This window comes from Maylandia zebra, linkage group LG13, assembly GCF_041146795.1.
Source record: "Maylandia zebra isolate NMK-2024a linkage group LG13, Mzebra_GT3a, whole genome shotgun sequence".
NCBI lineage: Eukaryota > Metazoa > Chordata > Actinopteri > Cichliformes > Cichlidae > Maylandia > Maylandia zebra.
The window spans coordinates 29,963,965-29,981,727 of record NC_135179.1 but is presented as its reverse complement, the minus strand read 5'-3'; the positions used below and the strand labels follow the sequence as shown (position 1 = coordinate 29,981,727).

The following is a 17,763-nucleotide window of genomic DNA, read 5'->3' as shown; positions in this document are numbered from 1 at the left end:
AAACTGCAAATTCATATTTGAGGACAAAAATAATGCGTGAACAAGGCTTCCTGAAGATGCCTGCTAAGAAACGGCTATATTAAAGCAGCTGCTGGCTAAAAATTTGTACCCACACTATTATTTGGTGTAATTTCCACATGCTCGAAGGGCATTTCATACCAGAAAACATAAAACTAGAGTGTTTGCAGGTGCTACGCCATGAGAGACAAATGAGAAAGTATTTTTAGTTTTGTAAATAGGCACTTTATATTGTAAGATTAAATCCAACAGTATTAGAAAGAAGCCCCAACAATCAGATGACCCTCCTCCCCATGAGCAAGTGTTTGGCAATAGTGGGAAGGAAAAACTCCCCGTTAAAAGGAAGAAACCTCCAGCAGAACCAGGCTCAGAGAAGAAGAAACACTCAGTGCATCATGGAGAGCTCCAGGGTCACCTGATCCAACACTAATTACAAGCTTTTAAAAAAGGAAAGTTCTAAGTCTCATCTTGAAAGTAGAGCCTCTGTCTCTGAATCCAAACTGGGAGCTGGTTCCATAGAGAAGGGGCCTGAAAGTCTCCCACTGTACTTTTAAATACCTTATGTAAGTGAGCCAGCAGTCTGGGACGTGTCTTTAAGATAAGATGGGGCCTGATCGTTCAAGACCTTGTATGTGAGGAGAAGGATTTTAGATGAAATTCTGGAATTAACAGGAAGCCCCACAAACCATGTTTATTTTCACAGGCCCACTGTGTACTGATTCGAGCACAACGGGCTTGACTGACTGACTCGCCAACACTGTCTATTTTATTAAAACCAATATCTGACATAGTTGCATCATCGACTTCAGAAAGTGAGAAGGCAGATGGAGAAGAAAGCAGAAAAAAGAAAAAAGAAACAGGAACACAGAAACACACAGAGGCAACAAAAAAGACAACACATACTGCACGGTATGTTCACTCAAACACACACATAGCCTCCAGGCTATTGTCCTCCACATTTAGGTCACACCGAAACTAACAGCTTCTCACACACACACACACACACACACACACACACACACACGTTCCCCAGGAGGTTCCCCTCACCTGCAAAGAGGCCAGTTTGGACACAGTGTCAAAGATTAAACCTGTGTTTTATCTCAGAGAAGGGGGCTGCCTGGGGGGGGTGCGTGCATGTGTGTAGGTGTGTGTGTGTGCTTATGTGTGTTAACTCAGTCCCCGTTCACTAGAGGGCAGAGGGTCACTGGAGAATACACTTTTTCACTGACACACGCGCACACAGCTGCCCTTCTCTGTGTGCGCGGTCAAGTAGAAAGGTGGATCTGTGTCAGGTAGCAAGGGTATTTACTGTTACTGAGACAAGCAGGCCGAGAAAACACAAACACAGCAGGGGGAGAGAGTGAGGGCGAGTGGGGCGAGCGACTTAGAGGAAGACTGGAGGAAGAAGCAAAGGAGAAAGTGGAGAGGGAAGAGGACGGCTCGCGATGCTTCTCGAGCCTTTCAGGGGCAAAAAAACAGCGCAGTCGTGTGCAACATCAGAGACTTAAACAGGTGGAAACAAAGCACATCAGACTACTCTACACTGCACTTTAATAAGTACACATGTTAACGCCAAAAAACACACTCAAGCAGCAGATGTCTCACAGTGGTGGTGCAGGAGAAGCAGGTGGGAAAAAGTGTGAGCAAAGATCTGACACACTGCAGTTTTAGGGAGGAAAGCCGGGTTGGACGTCCTGGATGATGAAGCAGACTCTATCACAAATTAATTAGAGTGCGACCCAAAAACAGCACACAAAAAAACCCTGCACACACTCCTCACCGCTCTACCATGTGCACCGCTTTCCCATCCAAATCAGCTCTTATATATCAAGAAACCACGCTCTCTTAACCTCCATTAACAACTCTGTCTGCTTACCGCTACACTTAATTCACTCCTCTAATCTTTGCTGAGCCTTCATATAAACATTTTATTCTACTTCTGTTGCTCTTTGCGTGCTTTTGCAGCGTTTTTCTTTTTGCTGGTATTTTCTTAAGTTGCAATTCGTTTGATCTCTCAGGGCCACTGAAAATAAATCTGCTTTTATAGCATTGAGCTAAAATTATTAGTCAAGTAATAGATGGATGTTTGAGCACAAAAGCAACGTGCAACAAATGAAAATCATGTTGGGCCTAGCTTCTCAAACCGTTCTAGGTTGGTATAAAGTCAGATGAAACATTAAGTATTTCATTTTAACTTCATATGTCAATTCAATTCAATTTTATTTATACAGCGCAAAAACCACAACAACAGTCACCTCGAGGCACTTTATATTGTACGGTAGACCCTGCAATAGTACATACAGAGAAAAACCCAACAATCATATGACCCCCTATGAGCAAGCACTTTGGTGACAGTGGGAAGGAAAAACTCCATTTTAACAGGAAGAAACTGGCAGAACCAGGCTCAGGGAGGGGCGGGGCCATCTGCTGCAACCGGTTGGGGAGAGAGAAGGAAGACAGAGAGAACATTATAAATACAGAAAACAATCGGATGAACCAGCGCTGTAAATTCTCCTTCACTGCATCGTGAAATTAGCTGGACTTTCATGTCAATGGTGAAAGGCCTCTCAAAACAAGGCTGCCAACAAAAATCTTCCCTGACTGCTGGGTTTGTCTTATCTGTGCAGACTCACAAAAGCAGAGACTCAACTTGGGTCAAAAGTGGACAACAGAAAGGTGGTTAAAGAAAAGAAACTTATTTCATTTTCTGTTTATACATAAAAAAATAAGGTTGTATCCTGAACAAGCCCTGGAGACAAAAAAAAGAACTCTGCATCCCTGAAAGGCCTTTTTATTTATCTCTCACTTTACTTATTTATTTATTATTTCTGCTTTCCTGCCATGCGGCCGGGGGAGAGAAGGACCACAGGTGCTCGGGTGAATCCGATGGACATCTGCAATTTATCATTCATACGCCACTGATGGCAGGCCGGGCCGAAATATGGCACGGTAAACACAAACCATAGATCATTCACGGACACAGATACACACAGACAGGCGCCGACGCACACAAACACACATCCGTGCGCATGCACGTACCTAAAATGCATCTTTGAAGACAGATGCTTTTATGCATTCACAGAGCTGGACACGGGTCACACTACAACATGTTTCTTGCAGCGTGGTGTAGATATCTTTTTCTTTCCATCTCCTTCCGCTTTATCTTTGTCCCTCTTTTGGGAGCGCTCGTCCCCCTCCTTCACTTCTATATCTCCTTGTTGATTTCTGGCAGGCCAGACACTTAAAAGCGTAGTCCCACCACCCTCCTATTAGTAAAATAGTAGTTTTGGTTTTCTAATTTGCTTTGTAACGTGTAAAGAGCAAGATTTTATTTCTCTTGAACAATTACTGCTTCCTTCTCTTTGGAAGTCAGAATACAATCCAACTGACTTCTGACCTTAGTTCCGTCTTTCCTTTTGTTTAGTCATGCATAAATAAAGAGATGATAGCATCCCACCCAGAAAAAAAATAGCTCCTATATAAACTTTCCTCCCTTAAATGCTCCCTGCCTCCAAACTTTTAATCCAGGCTTTAGAGGGATATATCACAGTGGGACATCACTGCTGGCCTGCATCTGCCAGAGTGAGCTTGGAGCTGATTTCTGTGTTTACATAAGATTAGAGCACAGGGAGAAAAGAAGGTGGCCGATATGGTAGCTCCAAGCCAAACAGCTCTCATTTCTAATGCAGCAAAAGCTGCCATAAACAGCCTGCAGGAGGGAGGGGGGCTGAGGAGTGATATAGCCAAAGGTAGGACCAGTGAGTAACACCACTTCCAAGCCCGAGGGTGTGTGTGTGTGTGTGTGTGTGTGTGTGTGTGTGTGTGTGTGTGTGTGTGTGTGTGTGTGTGTGTGTGTGGGCACGATGGCCTGCTTATTCTGGATTTGCAGCAGTGGTCACTGATCTTAGCCACACTTCCAACACGGCGATATTAAAAACCCATGAGAAAAGCCCCACTCAGGTGTTTTTGTCAAAATAGCATTTAAGGGTATAATTGGAAGGATTTAAGAAGTGTACTTTTTTTGTGAGAAAGAATTTACTTGTGATGGATTAAAGCTGAAAATTCCATTGTGCATCATTGGCAGGGAGGTGTATAGAGGTGGGGGTACTGTGACTGCAGCTCAGCCACCAATTCAAAAAGGCAACAAATTAAATGCTCACAAGAACAGACTTCTGCAACAACTCTTGAGAACCAAAGAAACAAAGCGGCTTTTCATAGCTGGGCACTTCCTCTCTTGGCAGTGTTTGCCAACAGAGGATGCTAATGTGTTTAATGTGTACAAGCTAAGATGTGGAGACACCTGAGGGGTGTACTACAAAATGAGATTAATGGCTTAGCGAACTATGTCAACCTTAAAGTCAGAGTTTCTGTGTCATGAAAGTGGCGCTCTTTTTACCTGACAAAATCAAAGGTGAACACATGGTCAGGAGCAGAATGTGGAAACTTTGCATCGCAATTCACCAGGTTAACAATTTTCTGCAACACTAATCTCTTATCTGAAACGGTTACTGTTCATTTTTTAATGTCCTTTATATATTTTTAATCACCATTTCATCATTACCATCTAATAAGTTCCCTGATTGGAGCAGGTGACTCTCATAGGGATCATTTTGTGTGGAAGAAGAGACACATGACCTGCTCCCTGTTATCTAAAAGGCCCAGTTTCAAGCTCTGTAACATGGTCAGGCTTTCTGTTTCAGTCTAAAACAGAAATCTTAACAGAGAAAGTTGATAAGCGCTGTTGTGATTTCTGTTATCTCTAACTGGGGTTTTAGGTTTTGGTTCACCCAACAAAGAGCTCAGAAAGCCTCAACAAACTGCTCCTTGGTTAGTTAGTAAAGTCTAGTCTAGTTTAGGTTAGTCTAGTTTTTAAGGTCAAGAAATAATGTATAGTGTGCCTGCAGGACAGCTTGCTGTAAAAGACGCTGCAGCATTCTCAGCATGTATTTCAGTATATGTGTAAAGTCATGGGGTCCAGTTTACAGCTGCACTGAAGGTAAGAGCACACATAGATTCCACATACCACCTGGCCTATCATATGTCGGACATGAAATCATACACACAGTATAGCTCCACCAACCAATGATAAATGACACAATCATGTGACAGCCCTGTCAGAAACATGACTCCATATCTATACAAAATAAAAATCATAAAGATTTCTTGGTCATGGCTTTTAAAACTCTCATGAGGACCAATGATTTGTGTCTCTCCAGACGTACATATTTACAGCAAGCATTTCACCAGAGCACGGCATCTTTCTACACAACTATGTGAGGTTGAGCTCCTGCACGCTCCTACATATCATACCTGTCGTGTATCAACCATGTTTCTCCAGCTGAACATGCAGCAAAGGAAAATTGCCTTTAAACATACAAACAGCCTTGCAGAATTCTGTGGATGTGTGAAAGAGGAGCAAATGATATAAGATATTAAGTTCTCTTTTTAATAACGCTTCATGAGGAACTTCTACACGTGCTTGACCTGCTGACTATAAAAAGCTTCTTTTCTTTATGTCAACAACCATTTTACAGTAACGCAACTCAGCTACTCCCGTCACCTCTGATCCTTGTTAGTGATGGGTTGAGGTGAACATGCCGTACTTTATTATACTGGCAGAAAAACACAGCAAAGCACATCCAAGTAGAGGGCAGAGTCTAGAAGAGTCAACATTCCTAACGCAGCCATTTTTAGAAGAAAAATCGACAGTATCAAACACCTGTCACCTGATCCCAAAAAAACAAGAGTGCTGCAAATATTCCCAGAGCAATACAGTAAGAAGAAGTAAAGAAGCACAGGATAAAGTAAATGCATCTTAAAACAAACAACAACCCCCATGACAGTTACAGCTAAAAGCTCTCCTCTTACTTCCTATATTGCAACCAGACAGCCAACTGACGTGAACGTGCCCTTAAGCAAGGCATCAAACCCACTGAACCTGCTGGGCAGCAGCAGCAGCAGTGTGAATTCACACACAGTGCGTAACCCTCCCTCCTTCCTGCTGATCCTCCTGACCCCGGCTGTTGCTGTAAATATCTGCGTGCTCCTGCACTGTCAACTCGCGCTCAGTTACACAAGCAACAGTTCCACGGAGGTTAAAACTGTATATTTTACTTCCTCCTGCTTTCCCTTTGCCTTGCCTGCATCTGTCCCATCTGTCTAACTCTATGCGCGGTTTTCCTTGTTTTCAGTCTTTCTGTCTCTTGAAGTGAAGGGCTCGGCAGGTCAGGGGCATTAGTGGAAATTCTGCTGTAAATTTCTCTGCCTGTTTGAACTTTTTTGTTGTTGTTGTTTTAATTGTTTTATTTTTTTTATTTTTCACTTTTCTGCTTTCCTTCTTTAACCCTGCATGGCACGGTTTCCATGCCAGCAAACCGGTCTGAACTAGTCCTGCTGAATTATGAGCGCACACGCATGTGTGTGTGTGTGTGTGTGTGTGTGTGTGTGTGTGTGTGTGTGTGTGTGTGTGTGTGTGTGTGTGTGTGTGACAGAGAGAGAGAGAGATACCAAAGGCTGTGTGTGCAGGTAGATAAAAATGAGAATGAGAGCTTACATTGAACACCAGGAGAGGGTTAATATGCAGAGCAGGAGCAAGGAAAGACGGTGTGTGTAATCACGTGTGCGTGTGCATGTGAAGCCCCCCCCCCAGCACACACACACACACACACACACACACAGCCTTATGACACCAGTCTCATCAAACAGTTGGACGTCGGCCAAGTTCATCTGTTAATGGACAGTCGCCACCAGGACCCAGTCTTCTCTACCTCGATCCCCTGCGTCTTTCTCTCTCTTTTTCTCCCCCTCACATCCCCTGTCCCCCTAGGGCGTTCTACCCCTATGCCCTCTCCTCCTCATAGCCCCCATGTTTCTGTCTTTCTGCCCCCTCACACCCATTCCCTCCCCTCATTTCTCTCAACACCTCTCCCAGCATTGCAGATTGGGGCCTGCGTTTCCCTCGAACAGCAAAGATAAACAGTGTGTGTGTGTGTTTGTGTGTCCCTTTGTCTTGTCTGTCTGTCGGCAGACGGCGCTCGGGGTGTGTTGCATGTACACACAGACACACACGCACACACACACACCTATGCAGTGGAGAGTACCTTTGAACAGACGGTTTTCAACAAGCTAGAAACCAAAAAAATAAGGACGGAAATTACACAAAGGCCAAAAGACGAGTTAGCTTCCATTAATTTAAAGGAGACAGACTGTACCTGTGTGTCTGAGTGTGTGTGTGTGTGTGTGTGTGTGTGTGTGTGTGTGTGTGTGTGTGTGTGTGTGTGTGTGTGTGTGTGTGTGTGTGTGTGCGAGTGAGAGAGAGAGATCAGCAGTGTCAGCTACAGTCCTGAGCGTGTTGAAACACATCTGTATTCCTGTGGAAAACTGCAGCACGGGAGAAGAAAAAGTGAAGAAAAAAGGGTGAAGACTGACAAAGAAAGTGAAAAGCAGGGAGAGTAGTTCATCAAAAGCAGGTGAAAACGTTTAAAACACATGAATTTTTTGCAGGGGCAGGAGCTCAAGGAACTACTCACACACCTCTTCATTTTTTTTTTTACATTTAGAAAGACGTCTTCATTTTTAAGCCCACTTTATTTTTATTTGGCGGAGGTGAGCATTAGCAAGTGTTAAGTGCAGCTGATGTGACGCCCGATGTAATTTGGAGGGCAATTTTGTCATCACAGCGGAAGTTAAATGATTGTGTGATTCTGCTGCAGGCTGGGAAATCTTAAGGACTCTCGAAGATTTTTATGATTTAAAAAACGTTCCCACCTTCACAGGAGAAAAAAAGAAATGAGTTACTTTTTGTTCTTCTTTACGTCCACCTTAAAACTTTGTGTTCTTAAACAGTTTTATTAAACATCTGGACAATAATGACTGCCACTGCACTGAAAAGTGTTTGGAAAGCAGCGACTGTTTCCACACTGACCACACACACACACACACACAGCAAACAAGTGTACTGCTAAACACCCGCGCACACCGAGACAAAAAAAAAAGTCTAAGAACTAGATTTTAATGGTTCTTTATCTGTTTTTTGGGGGGGATAAATTATCCATTAGATTTCATCATATCTTGCTGGGGCAATTACATCAAGAAAATGATAGCGGGCACAGGATCAATTATGCATGCCCTTGGCCAAAGACCAAGCATCGGGCAGAAGGAGAGGGCATGTATACACACACACACACATGAAGAAGAGGAGGATCTCATAGATGTGGCCCATCAGTTCATCTTACTGCCTAAAAAGTTCATACGCTTAATAATTTAGCTGTGTTCTGGATACAGTTTCCCAGCTGAATATTAACAACTTTGAAGTGAGTAACAGCAGCCAGAGGTATATATATATAGTGTGTGTGTGTGTGTGTGTGTGTGTGTGTGTGTGTGTGTGTGTGTGTGTGTGTGTGTGTGTGTGTATTTGCAACGGGCTAAAAGAGACCTCAGGAAACAGGCCTCGTGAGTCCTACCAGAGACAACCCCTCGAAACACACACACAAACACACACCTTCCACTCGACTGCGTCCATTACACCACCGTTTGTAACATTGCTCATTTCTGGGCAATTAAGAATTCCTTTTCATCGCTATGTAGGTTCACATATCTCCCTCACAGCACTTGTACACAAACTGGGAAGACATGAGGAAAACGAGGTGTGTTTGTGTGTGAGGCTGAGAGAGAGGCTAAAAAGATGAGAGGAGGAAAAGCAACAAAGGGAAGCGGAGAAGAAAACATGAAGCTTAGCGCCCTCGCGTTAGTTCTTCTTGGTTGCTGTTCTCACTTTCTTAATTGTCCAGCCTCGTTATTTGATTTTTAAAAAATGGCTTTATTTCATCGACTTTCCCCCCCTTTTGTCTTCCTCTCACAGGAGCCTTTTTCAGAATGAGTTTCTTTTTGAAGGCGTGCGTACAGGTGCTTGCATTTTGTGTGTGCACGTTTTTCTGCTGAGTGCAGAACAATGGAATTCATTTTCTTTCCGTCTCTTTTTTTTTAAAGAGTTTTCACCGATGTTTACAGAGAAACTCACTTAGCAAGACGAATCGCTGTCTCCAAAATGGCAGCCTTAGATGGAGCTGGGGAGGGACGAGGAGAGAGAGAGAGAGAAAAGAGAGGTATCTGACATCTGTTTGTTCAAGGAGAAACAGAAAGCAGTAAGAAGGGGAGGGCGCTAAAAATGAATAGGCTGACAGAACGAGAGAGCGAAAGAGAGATGAGCATTGAGAAATCATTTTACCATGTCAGGACCGACACGTACAGGAGCGAGCCAGATGGTTTGCATTGGGTGTGCTTTGTAAATTTGTGTGTGTGTGTGTGTGTGTGTGTGTGTGTGTGTGTGTGTGTGTGTGTGTGTGTGTGTGTGTGTGTGTGTGTGTGTGTGTGAGACGAGCAGTGTAATGAGGGAACAGACGAGACATCATGTAAATTAAATATGTCCAATCTCTGGCTCGCCTCTCAATCTTCACACAATAAAAAAAAATGTTACTTTCATTTATATCAGCCTAACAAACACACCCAGCTCACACAAACACACACCCACATATCTCGAAAGCAAGGCACAAATGAGAACATACACACGCACACACAAACACCCGTTGACATGCCAGCTCTGACAAGCGTGGCTGATGTGCGCCACGAATGTGCATGGTAATAGGCCAATCAAAAATGCAAAACAATTGGCAATTACTGTGAGGACCTAATGGTCATTAGAATTTACAACTAGGTAATGAACTAAAGTCTGCCCACTGCATGCATATTCATAAAGCCATTTGAGCTTTGAAGATTAAAGTAGTGCTTAAAATTCAAATGAGCCTCCGCAAATTATCAGGAAAAGTCAGTGCCGCCGCCGCCGCTGCTGCTGCTGGTCCTGGGTGTGTTGGTGACAGCGATGGGGGAGTTCCCCATATGTGCTGTTTGTGCGTTTATGTGTGTGATTTTTTTTAAAGTATTATTAAGCGGCGTGTTCCTCAGCATCTCAAGATGGAACAAGAAAAATTACAGGTTTGTTTGTTACCTGACATATCACATGAAAATAATTTTCTGTGGCAATGTGATGGTTTTTTTAACTCATGAATGGAAATATTCAATTACAGGTTTTTAAACGATACCAAATGCATCTGAAATGTATTACAATTCTTTTTTTGTAATTCCACACCAACAGTCATGTTTTTCTTCTTTCAAATAATCAATATTAAAAGAGCAAATACTGCCAGAAACCGTGGGATCAGGTGTTTTCCTGGATTATGATCCAACAACGCTGTCTTATACAGAACTATTACGTAATGTAAAGGATTCAGAAACGTAGCCAAAATTCGACTATATGCCACGATACCATTTAGTTGAGGACAGCAACTACTGGAACTGTTGAGCGTAACAATATGCCATTTGGTTTTTAACAACTCAGTGGTTCTGGAAAAAGAAGAAGAAGAAAAGATGATACACAGTTCTGCTACTTGTTAGCACTGTCGCTCATGAGAAGAGTAGGGGGCATCATCAAACCTGATAACAATATAATTTTTCCAGAATTTTGCCATTCGTGGATAAAGAGTCAAATCTGTTTCAGAATTTGTGACAAAGCATTTTAGGAGTAAGTTTTTATTATCTTTTATTAATTGTTCATCAATACCGATCAATAAAATAGCTGTTTGGTTTGTAAAATGTTAGAAATTAGCAAAAAAAAAAAACACATCTCTCACATTATTTTTGCCTACAAGAATTCACATTTGCGGCTGAAAATGCTGATCAGCATGTCTGGTTACTATGATACTGGCTTTGCAAACTAAAAGAGCGAGGCTCATACCTGCTGGAAGTGGATGAGGGAGCGTTTCGGGCTTCTTGTATTTCTGGTGATTTTAGACTGCAGGAGTCAGGCAGTTTAAGGTTGTCTACTCTGTTGCCGAGAGTCAAACGTGTTAAACAAAAAATGGAACGACATGCGTTATCCTACTTTGAAGAGGACTTTATTTGGCACTACGAAATGCTTTCAATTTGCTGACGAAGGACAGAAAGTGGAGGGGAAAAGGTGGCGGGAATGACAGAAAGAAACAGACTGATGCACGTAATGCCAAAATAAAAGATTAGACCCACTCATACAGAGCTGTGCGTGTACAGTAAACACACACACAGTCATAGGGTGTGTGGTGTGTGTGCACGGCCCTCTGCTGCAGTTGTAGTAGCAGTTCAGCCAAGCGGGGAACATAAAACCAGAGCGAGGAGCCAGGCTCCTCCACACATATGCACACACACACATGCATTGTCAGCTCTGGCACACTTCACAAAGGGATGTCCTGCATCCACACTGCCAGTTCACACACACACTTGTGCCACAGTCATGCAGGCCTGTTGTAATGACAGGTACATCTGCATGTACATGTGAATATATGCATGCGTGTGTACGTGTATCTGTGTGTGTGGTGTTTAGAGCCAGGCTGTAATCCAGTGGCCTATATAAATAAGCTTTGTAGTGTATAAACAGTTTTATGAACAGCCCTTCAACTGGCTTCAACATAATAAGAGAGCTGCGTTACATGTGCACCCCCCGAGCAGACCGAGCCGAGTGCATGTGGAATAAACACACACACACACACACACACAGAGCGAGCAGCGAGTGAGCCAAAAACAGCAGCTTTCCCTCTCACCACGAAGAAGTAAATGCAGCATGGATGTCGAATCATTCGCATAAACACAAAGAGCCAGATCAATAAACAATCCTCCATCGCAGAGCGCGTACAGTAGTGGGCTTTGACGTCACGGACGTCGCGGACACGCTGTCACCGCTGTAAATACAGCAAACTGCTTTTTCTTTTCTCATCACGCCTGCCGCTGTCATTGTTTTGGAACGGGGTTTTGCCGGCCATGATCATCTGGAGGTGGTGGGGGACGGGGTCTTTTTGTTTCAACTGATCTGTCGCTGTGTTTGGCCGACGTCACTGCGGCAGAGTGTCTGCGCCGCACTTCCCAGGGATCAGCTGTCAGTCAAAGTGTGTGGGCAGCGTGACGTCTTTCCCTCTGATTTTTCTTCTTTTTTTCACCCTTTGATGTTGTTGTTGTCTCTTGGTGGCGGTGGTGATTGCTGTCCATGCCCTGTTCTTTTTATATTTAGTCCAAACCCACTGCACATATAAAACTCATCACTTCCTGTGGAAGCAGGGTTTTTTGTCCCAGGAAGACTCAGCAGACAATGCTGTAAATAAAAAACGGCTCTTGTATCCATTTTAAATCATTTCCCACAGAGCTGACAAAGCTGATTTGCACTGTAAAAAATAAACAAAAAAAAAGAGGCTTCCATGTTTTGATCTTCCCATTGCACCTTATGTAATTTCCCACTTCATAGACAGTTCATGCTCTTCTTCTGATTAATTCAAGTCAATTCAATTCACAACAGCAGGCACTTTCTACCCCCCTAACATTCACGAGGTCACCAGCAACCTGTTCAGGCCTAGGTTCAGGTTCACGTCTAGCCTTTTGTATAATATCAGACATACTCAAAAGGAAATCGTACAAGAGAAGTAGCATGAAATACCTGTTTTGCATGAAGCTGAGATGCATTTTATCCCTGACCCTAAACAAGTGGTTCACCTGGCGGATGTGAAGAGGTTAATTAAAGTAAAAACTAGGCGACATCAGAGCGAGATTCCCAATGATCCCTGTGAGCAAGCACCTGACAAAAGTATGAAAGAAAGAACGCCACATTAAGGATTCTATTGTGTGATTTTAATCTATTTGTTATTAATATAATGAGCACTTTTTATTCTACATTGATTATGCCATGATCCGTGTGCAGAGGCATACTCAGCACATGTGCACACGCTCTCTACTCGTCTTCTTACTCCAAAACCACCGTAAATGTAAACAGTGTAACATGTGCAAATTGAAACGGACGCTTCCTGCCCAACCGGGCGATGATTTGGAGGAAAAGGCTCCAGCTACTTTTGCAAAATGTTTTGCATAAATAGTAGAAGCCAGCACGCCTTTGCAACAATAATACATCTGCTTTGCATTTCATTGAAACGCTGCCATCTTCTAAGAAGCACTATAACAAAGTGAATCTGACGGTGACAAAGAAGCTCAACAGATCAAAGGTCACAGCAGCCGAGGTCAGCCTAATATGCGTCCAGTGTTTCAAAGAGTCTTTGCTGGAATGTCACTTTACTTTCCTTTGTTAGTCCTACTTCAGTCAAGAAATCAGCTGTTTAATGTCCCCTAGGGGAGTCACAAGTAACCCGGCTGATGTTTCTGTGATGTCATCAGGGTTACCTCACGAGTCAGCCTCACAAACCGCAGCAACCGGGTTTGAAGGATGAGGGGAAATTCTTCTAGAAGCAACTCTCGCTGCAAGGGCCCCCCCTCTTTTCTAGGATTACGTAGATTTACTGTCATTTCAGTCGTCTGAAGGACTCACAAACTGCACGTGTACAATCAGCAGTCAGATCTGATAAAGACTGCTTGGAAGGTTTGCCCAAAATAAACCTTTAAAAAAGTTCTACTTCTCCTACCATCTTGGAACTCTCCACTACATATAATGTGCATGACGTAGAGGCAGCGAGGGTTACAAACGTCAGGACACATCGTGCTTTTGCTGTGTCACCATCCAGCTTTGCAGAAGTTCAAGATAACTAGAGTGGCTCTCTAAATGAAAATGCAGGCTACGTTTTTGTTCAGCGCTGTGACTTATGTAAAAAAACTATGAGCATTATAAAACAGGATAAAGGGCGAATCAACAGGCTTGTCTTTGTTTTATTGCTACTCTTTAACACTCAGCACCAAAAGGCTTTTTTTTCCTTTGCTGTTGTCCATATGCAGAGCTTCAGTTACTTAATCATGAATTTTTTTTGTGAGCATCAAATAGAAAACATTAAGGCCTCTCTGAAGGATTATGAACTTTTCCCACTCATCTCAGTGTGCAGCATGCTCTACCCTGCTGCTGATGTTTCCTCGCACACACCGGCAGCGTTTGCGTTCGGCAGGCTTCCTTCAAGACAAAAGCCACATTCCCACTGTTCAAACGCTGCACTCGAGGCCGCTAAACAAAACGCAGTGAAGGGAAAGAATGAAAGAAAGATGGACATAAACAGAGGGAGGGGGCAGCAACAATAGATTAGTGATGGCAGCCAGCGTGTGAAATCTCTTTGTAGGCTCGCTGGGATGCGCCACAGCACAACACACATGGCCGCACACGCACACACATACACCGAACGTACTGTAATTGATTCAGTATCAATTGGCTGTCTTGGATTTGCATTGACTGCTAATGTTGCAGCGAGATCAAGAGAGAACGAAAGAAAAAGATAGAGAGACACCAGAGCCAAAACAGAAAAAAAAGAGAGGACGAGGACAGACGTGAGATGGAGAGCGAGCGATCTGACACCAAGCCAGGCAATGAATGGGTGTTAAAAATGCACTAATGTGTATTGAGGTGGGCAGCATTAGCCGGTGATGATAAGCTAATTGCTAATCAGTAGATCATAGACTAACAATGCTCATGTTACGAGGCTTTGAGCCAGGATGGCTCCTCAGTGGGTTGACTAGCATGAAGAGCTGCATTTGCCTTTTTTTTTTTTTTTTTTTTTTGGAAGGAAGGAAGGAAGGAAGGAAGGGAAAAAAATGGGAATGATAAATTTGTCTCAAGAAATGTAGCGATTTATCATCATGTCCAAGCGGCGATAATATCTGGGTTAATGAGCTAATATTGATAAGCTAATTCAGCTTATCAGCCAATAATTCTCAGTGAAATCACTGGTCAGTAAAGACGAGCAATTCTCCGCACTGGCCGTGTATCAATTTGAGCTCATTAACACAAATATTAGGACTGGTTTTCAGCCCTTTGTGCTAATTACGAGAAATCAACTGACAAATCAGGACAGCGCGGGGAAAAAATGCATTAGCCGTCGAAGTAATCCACGAAGAATTGATGCTAAAATTTCAATTTTCAAGCCTCTTTTTTTTTTTCAATTTGAGTAAAAGGAGCAAAGATGAAGACGCAGCCATTCACACGCAAATACACACACGCACACACGCACACACGCGGAAGCCCCACTCTTTTGAGACATTAGCGATGCTGTTTCTGAATGAGGGATGCCTCAGGGATTATAATCAGAATTTTCATCTCAGTCAGGGATTAATAGAATAAATGGGCAAGAGAAAGAGAGAGAGAGAGCACTAAATGTGTGTGTGTGTGTGTGTGTGTGTGTGTGTGTGTGTGTGTGTGTGTGTGTGTGTGTGTGTGTGTGTGTGTGTGTGGGTGGGTGGGTGGGTGAGCGTTTACGCTGGCTTTTTTGCATCACCGATCGGCATTTTGCCTGTACAGTCCTCACTCTCTCTCACACACACACACACACACACACGCACACAGGTGTGTGTCAGCTCTACTCGGTCGGGGCTGTTTGATATGTAAATAGCAGCGTCCCGGCACAAGTCGGACGCTTTGTGTTCCTCTGAGCCTCACAGCCACTCTGTGCTTCTCTGACCACAGACATATTTTACAACAAGCAGTCGGAGCATCATTATATACATGAGAAGATACATGCAGGAAAAAGTATGCAGCGATTAAAAAAAGGGAGGAGGGGGTGCTGTAAAATAATTCCTCCAATGTGAGATGAAAAATATTTGGTTGTTTCTAAAAGAAAGCAGATGGAGACGGAGCAACAACAACAAAAAAGGGGGGAAGGGAAGGAAAAATGAAGATGGTATGGTCCTATTTTATCTGATTTAAATGAACAGAGTAATAATGAGGCAAAAACTAAACCCCAGTAGAAATTCTGTTAGACTGAAAATACTGAGATTAATGACAAAGCATGTGTCTACAAGTGTGTAGATTTTTTTAATGGCATTAATTGCATTTCTGTTTTAAGGCCTATCTGTGGGAGCAGAGGCCTCATACACAGCAAGGAGGAAGCAGCAGCCCTCACCTTGCTTTGCTTGTGTGTGTGTGTGTCATTGTTTTTGGATGGCAATAATCTCGGCTGAAATTCCAGCAGATTATTACTTTTTCTTTCACATATTTACTCCACCGTGACAGTTTGAGGTCAATTACGATGAAAGCTATGGGGTTGGTCGGGATGGGAGGGATAAGAGAAAGAGAAAGAGGAGGAGGAGGAGGAGGAGGAGGAGGGAAACGCTGGCTTTGATTATCGGCTATCAGACTGAATGTGTTGCGCAAATTCAGCATGTGAGGTTTGTGCTGGTGTGGATCCAGCGGCTGGGAGAAAAGAAAAGAAGAGAAGGGAAGGGGGGAAAAGGAGAGCGGACAGGGTGTAAATAAAGCAGACGGACAGTTTAAAGGCTGGGGTTTTCCTTTTCCAGACGAAAATTCCCAACATTTAATAATAATGCTCGGCCGGTCTCCCGTCCACCTCGACATCGACATCAGACAAGATATATAACGCTGCCTTCTGAGCGTACAGCTGTTCCTACCAAGACGTTCCCACACACAACGCTATTGAAGCCACCAGACGCCGGTATTATGATGTAAATCGCTCTAATAACCCAGTTTAACTGGTGAGCGTCTGAGTGTGTGTGGGAGTGGGAGTGTGTGTATGGGGGGAGTGTGCAATCAAACATGCAGACGCTACAGAAAGTGGAAAAAAAAGTCTTTCTAGAGCCGTAGAGACAAAGGTCAAAGGTCAAACCCATCCCGTTTCCTCGCCTCCACTGTAAATTTTGAGCTGGTGGTTTCGATCACGTTTGCTTCCTCAAACGCTGAAGCGGAAAAAACAAACTGCAACATTTAGGATTCCCGAGTTACGTTCAAGCGACAAAGTGTGCTGCGTTTCAACGCGGATGCGTTTCCGCTGCTCCGTGTCATCTCTCTCTCTCTCTGTAACAGCTAATTTAGTACAGGCAGCCCGCCACTAAAAACTACTGCTAATTAAAATGCACGAGAAAAGAAAGAAAGAAAGAAATGGCGCCGCAACAAATAATTAGTGGCGTTAAGACACTTTAAATAAACGACTTTCCCTCCATGAGCAAAACTTTTTTTTCTCCCCCCCTCCCTCGCTCTGCTCGCCTCTCATTTGATTCCTGGGAAAAGGAAGAGAGGCGGAGCGGCTAAAGTGGAGGAAAAATAGCCAGTTTTACCTATGAAGTCTGGCACGGAGGTAAACTCAGAGAAGAAGAAGAATGAAAGCTGATGGAGAGCTGGGCTGCATTTAGTCGGGTAAGATGTGGCGGTGGGAAAGAGGGGGGTGAAAACCACACCAAGAGCAGGACACATCTGCTAGGGCCACATGAGAGGGAAAACACACACACACGCACACACACATTTCATGCACACAGATTCTCTGCACCCAAACTCAAAAAGAGGCCGCAGCTACTCCCCAGACTCAAAGTTACACACAAACACACAACTAATGCTGACCAGTGGCACCACAAAGTCAAGGTCACCCTTAGCTCTTTGCAACTGGCCTGTGGGATTCAGTCACTGTGGCCAAGCTGGGCAAACTGGGAAAACACTCACATTCCATAACACACAGACACACACACTGGAATTTTAGGGGAACTGTAGAAGGGGTGCACACACGCTTTTTGTTGATAAAAACACACACATGTAAAAAAAAATTTAAAAGAAAAGAAAGAAGAGAAAGACGCCCTAAATCAAACCACAGGGCGTCAACACTGGTGAACCCTCGCCACACCTGTGTTGTTTGTCTCACAAAGCCCCCCCCCCACACACACACACACACACACACACACACAAACACCTCACACGCTCCACCCCCTTCTAACCACTAACAGCCAATCAGATTTCTGTCACGTGTG

The 17,763-nt window shown here is 43.7% G+C and overlaps 1 protein-coding gene across 1 annotated transcript in view; it reads right to left on the bottom strand.

Annotated features, from left to right (window-relative positions):
- The window catches only part of bcl11aa (BCL11 transcription factor A a), a 53,464-nt gene that overhangs the window by 30,432 nt on the left and 5,269 nt on the right, over positions 1-17,763 (bottom strand). The window lies entirely within an intron of this gene.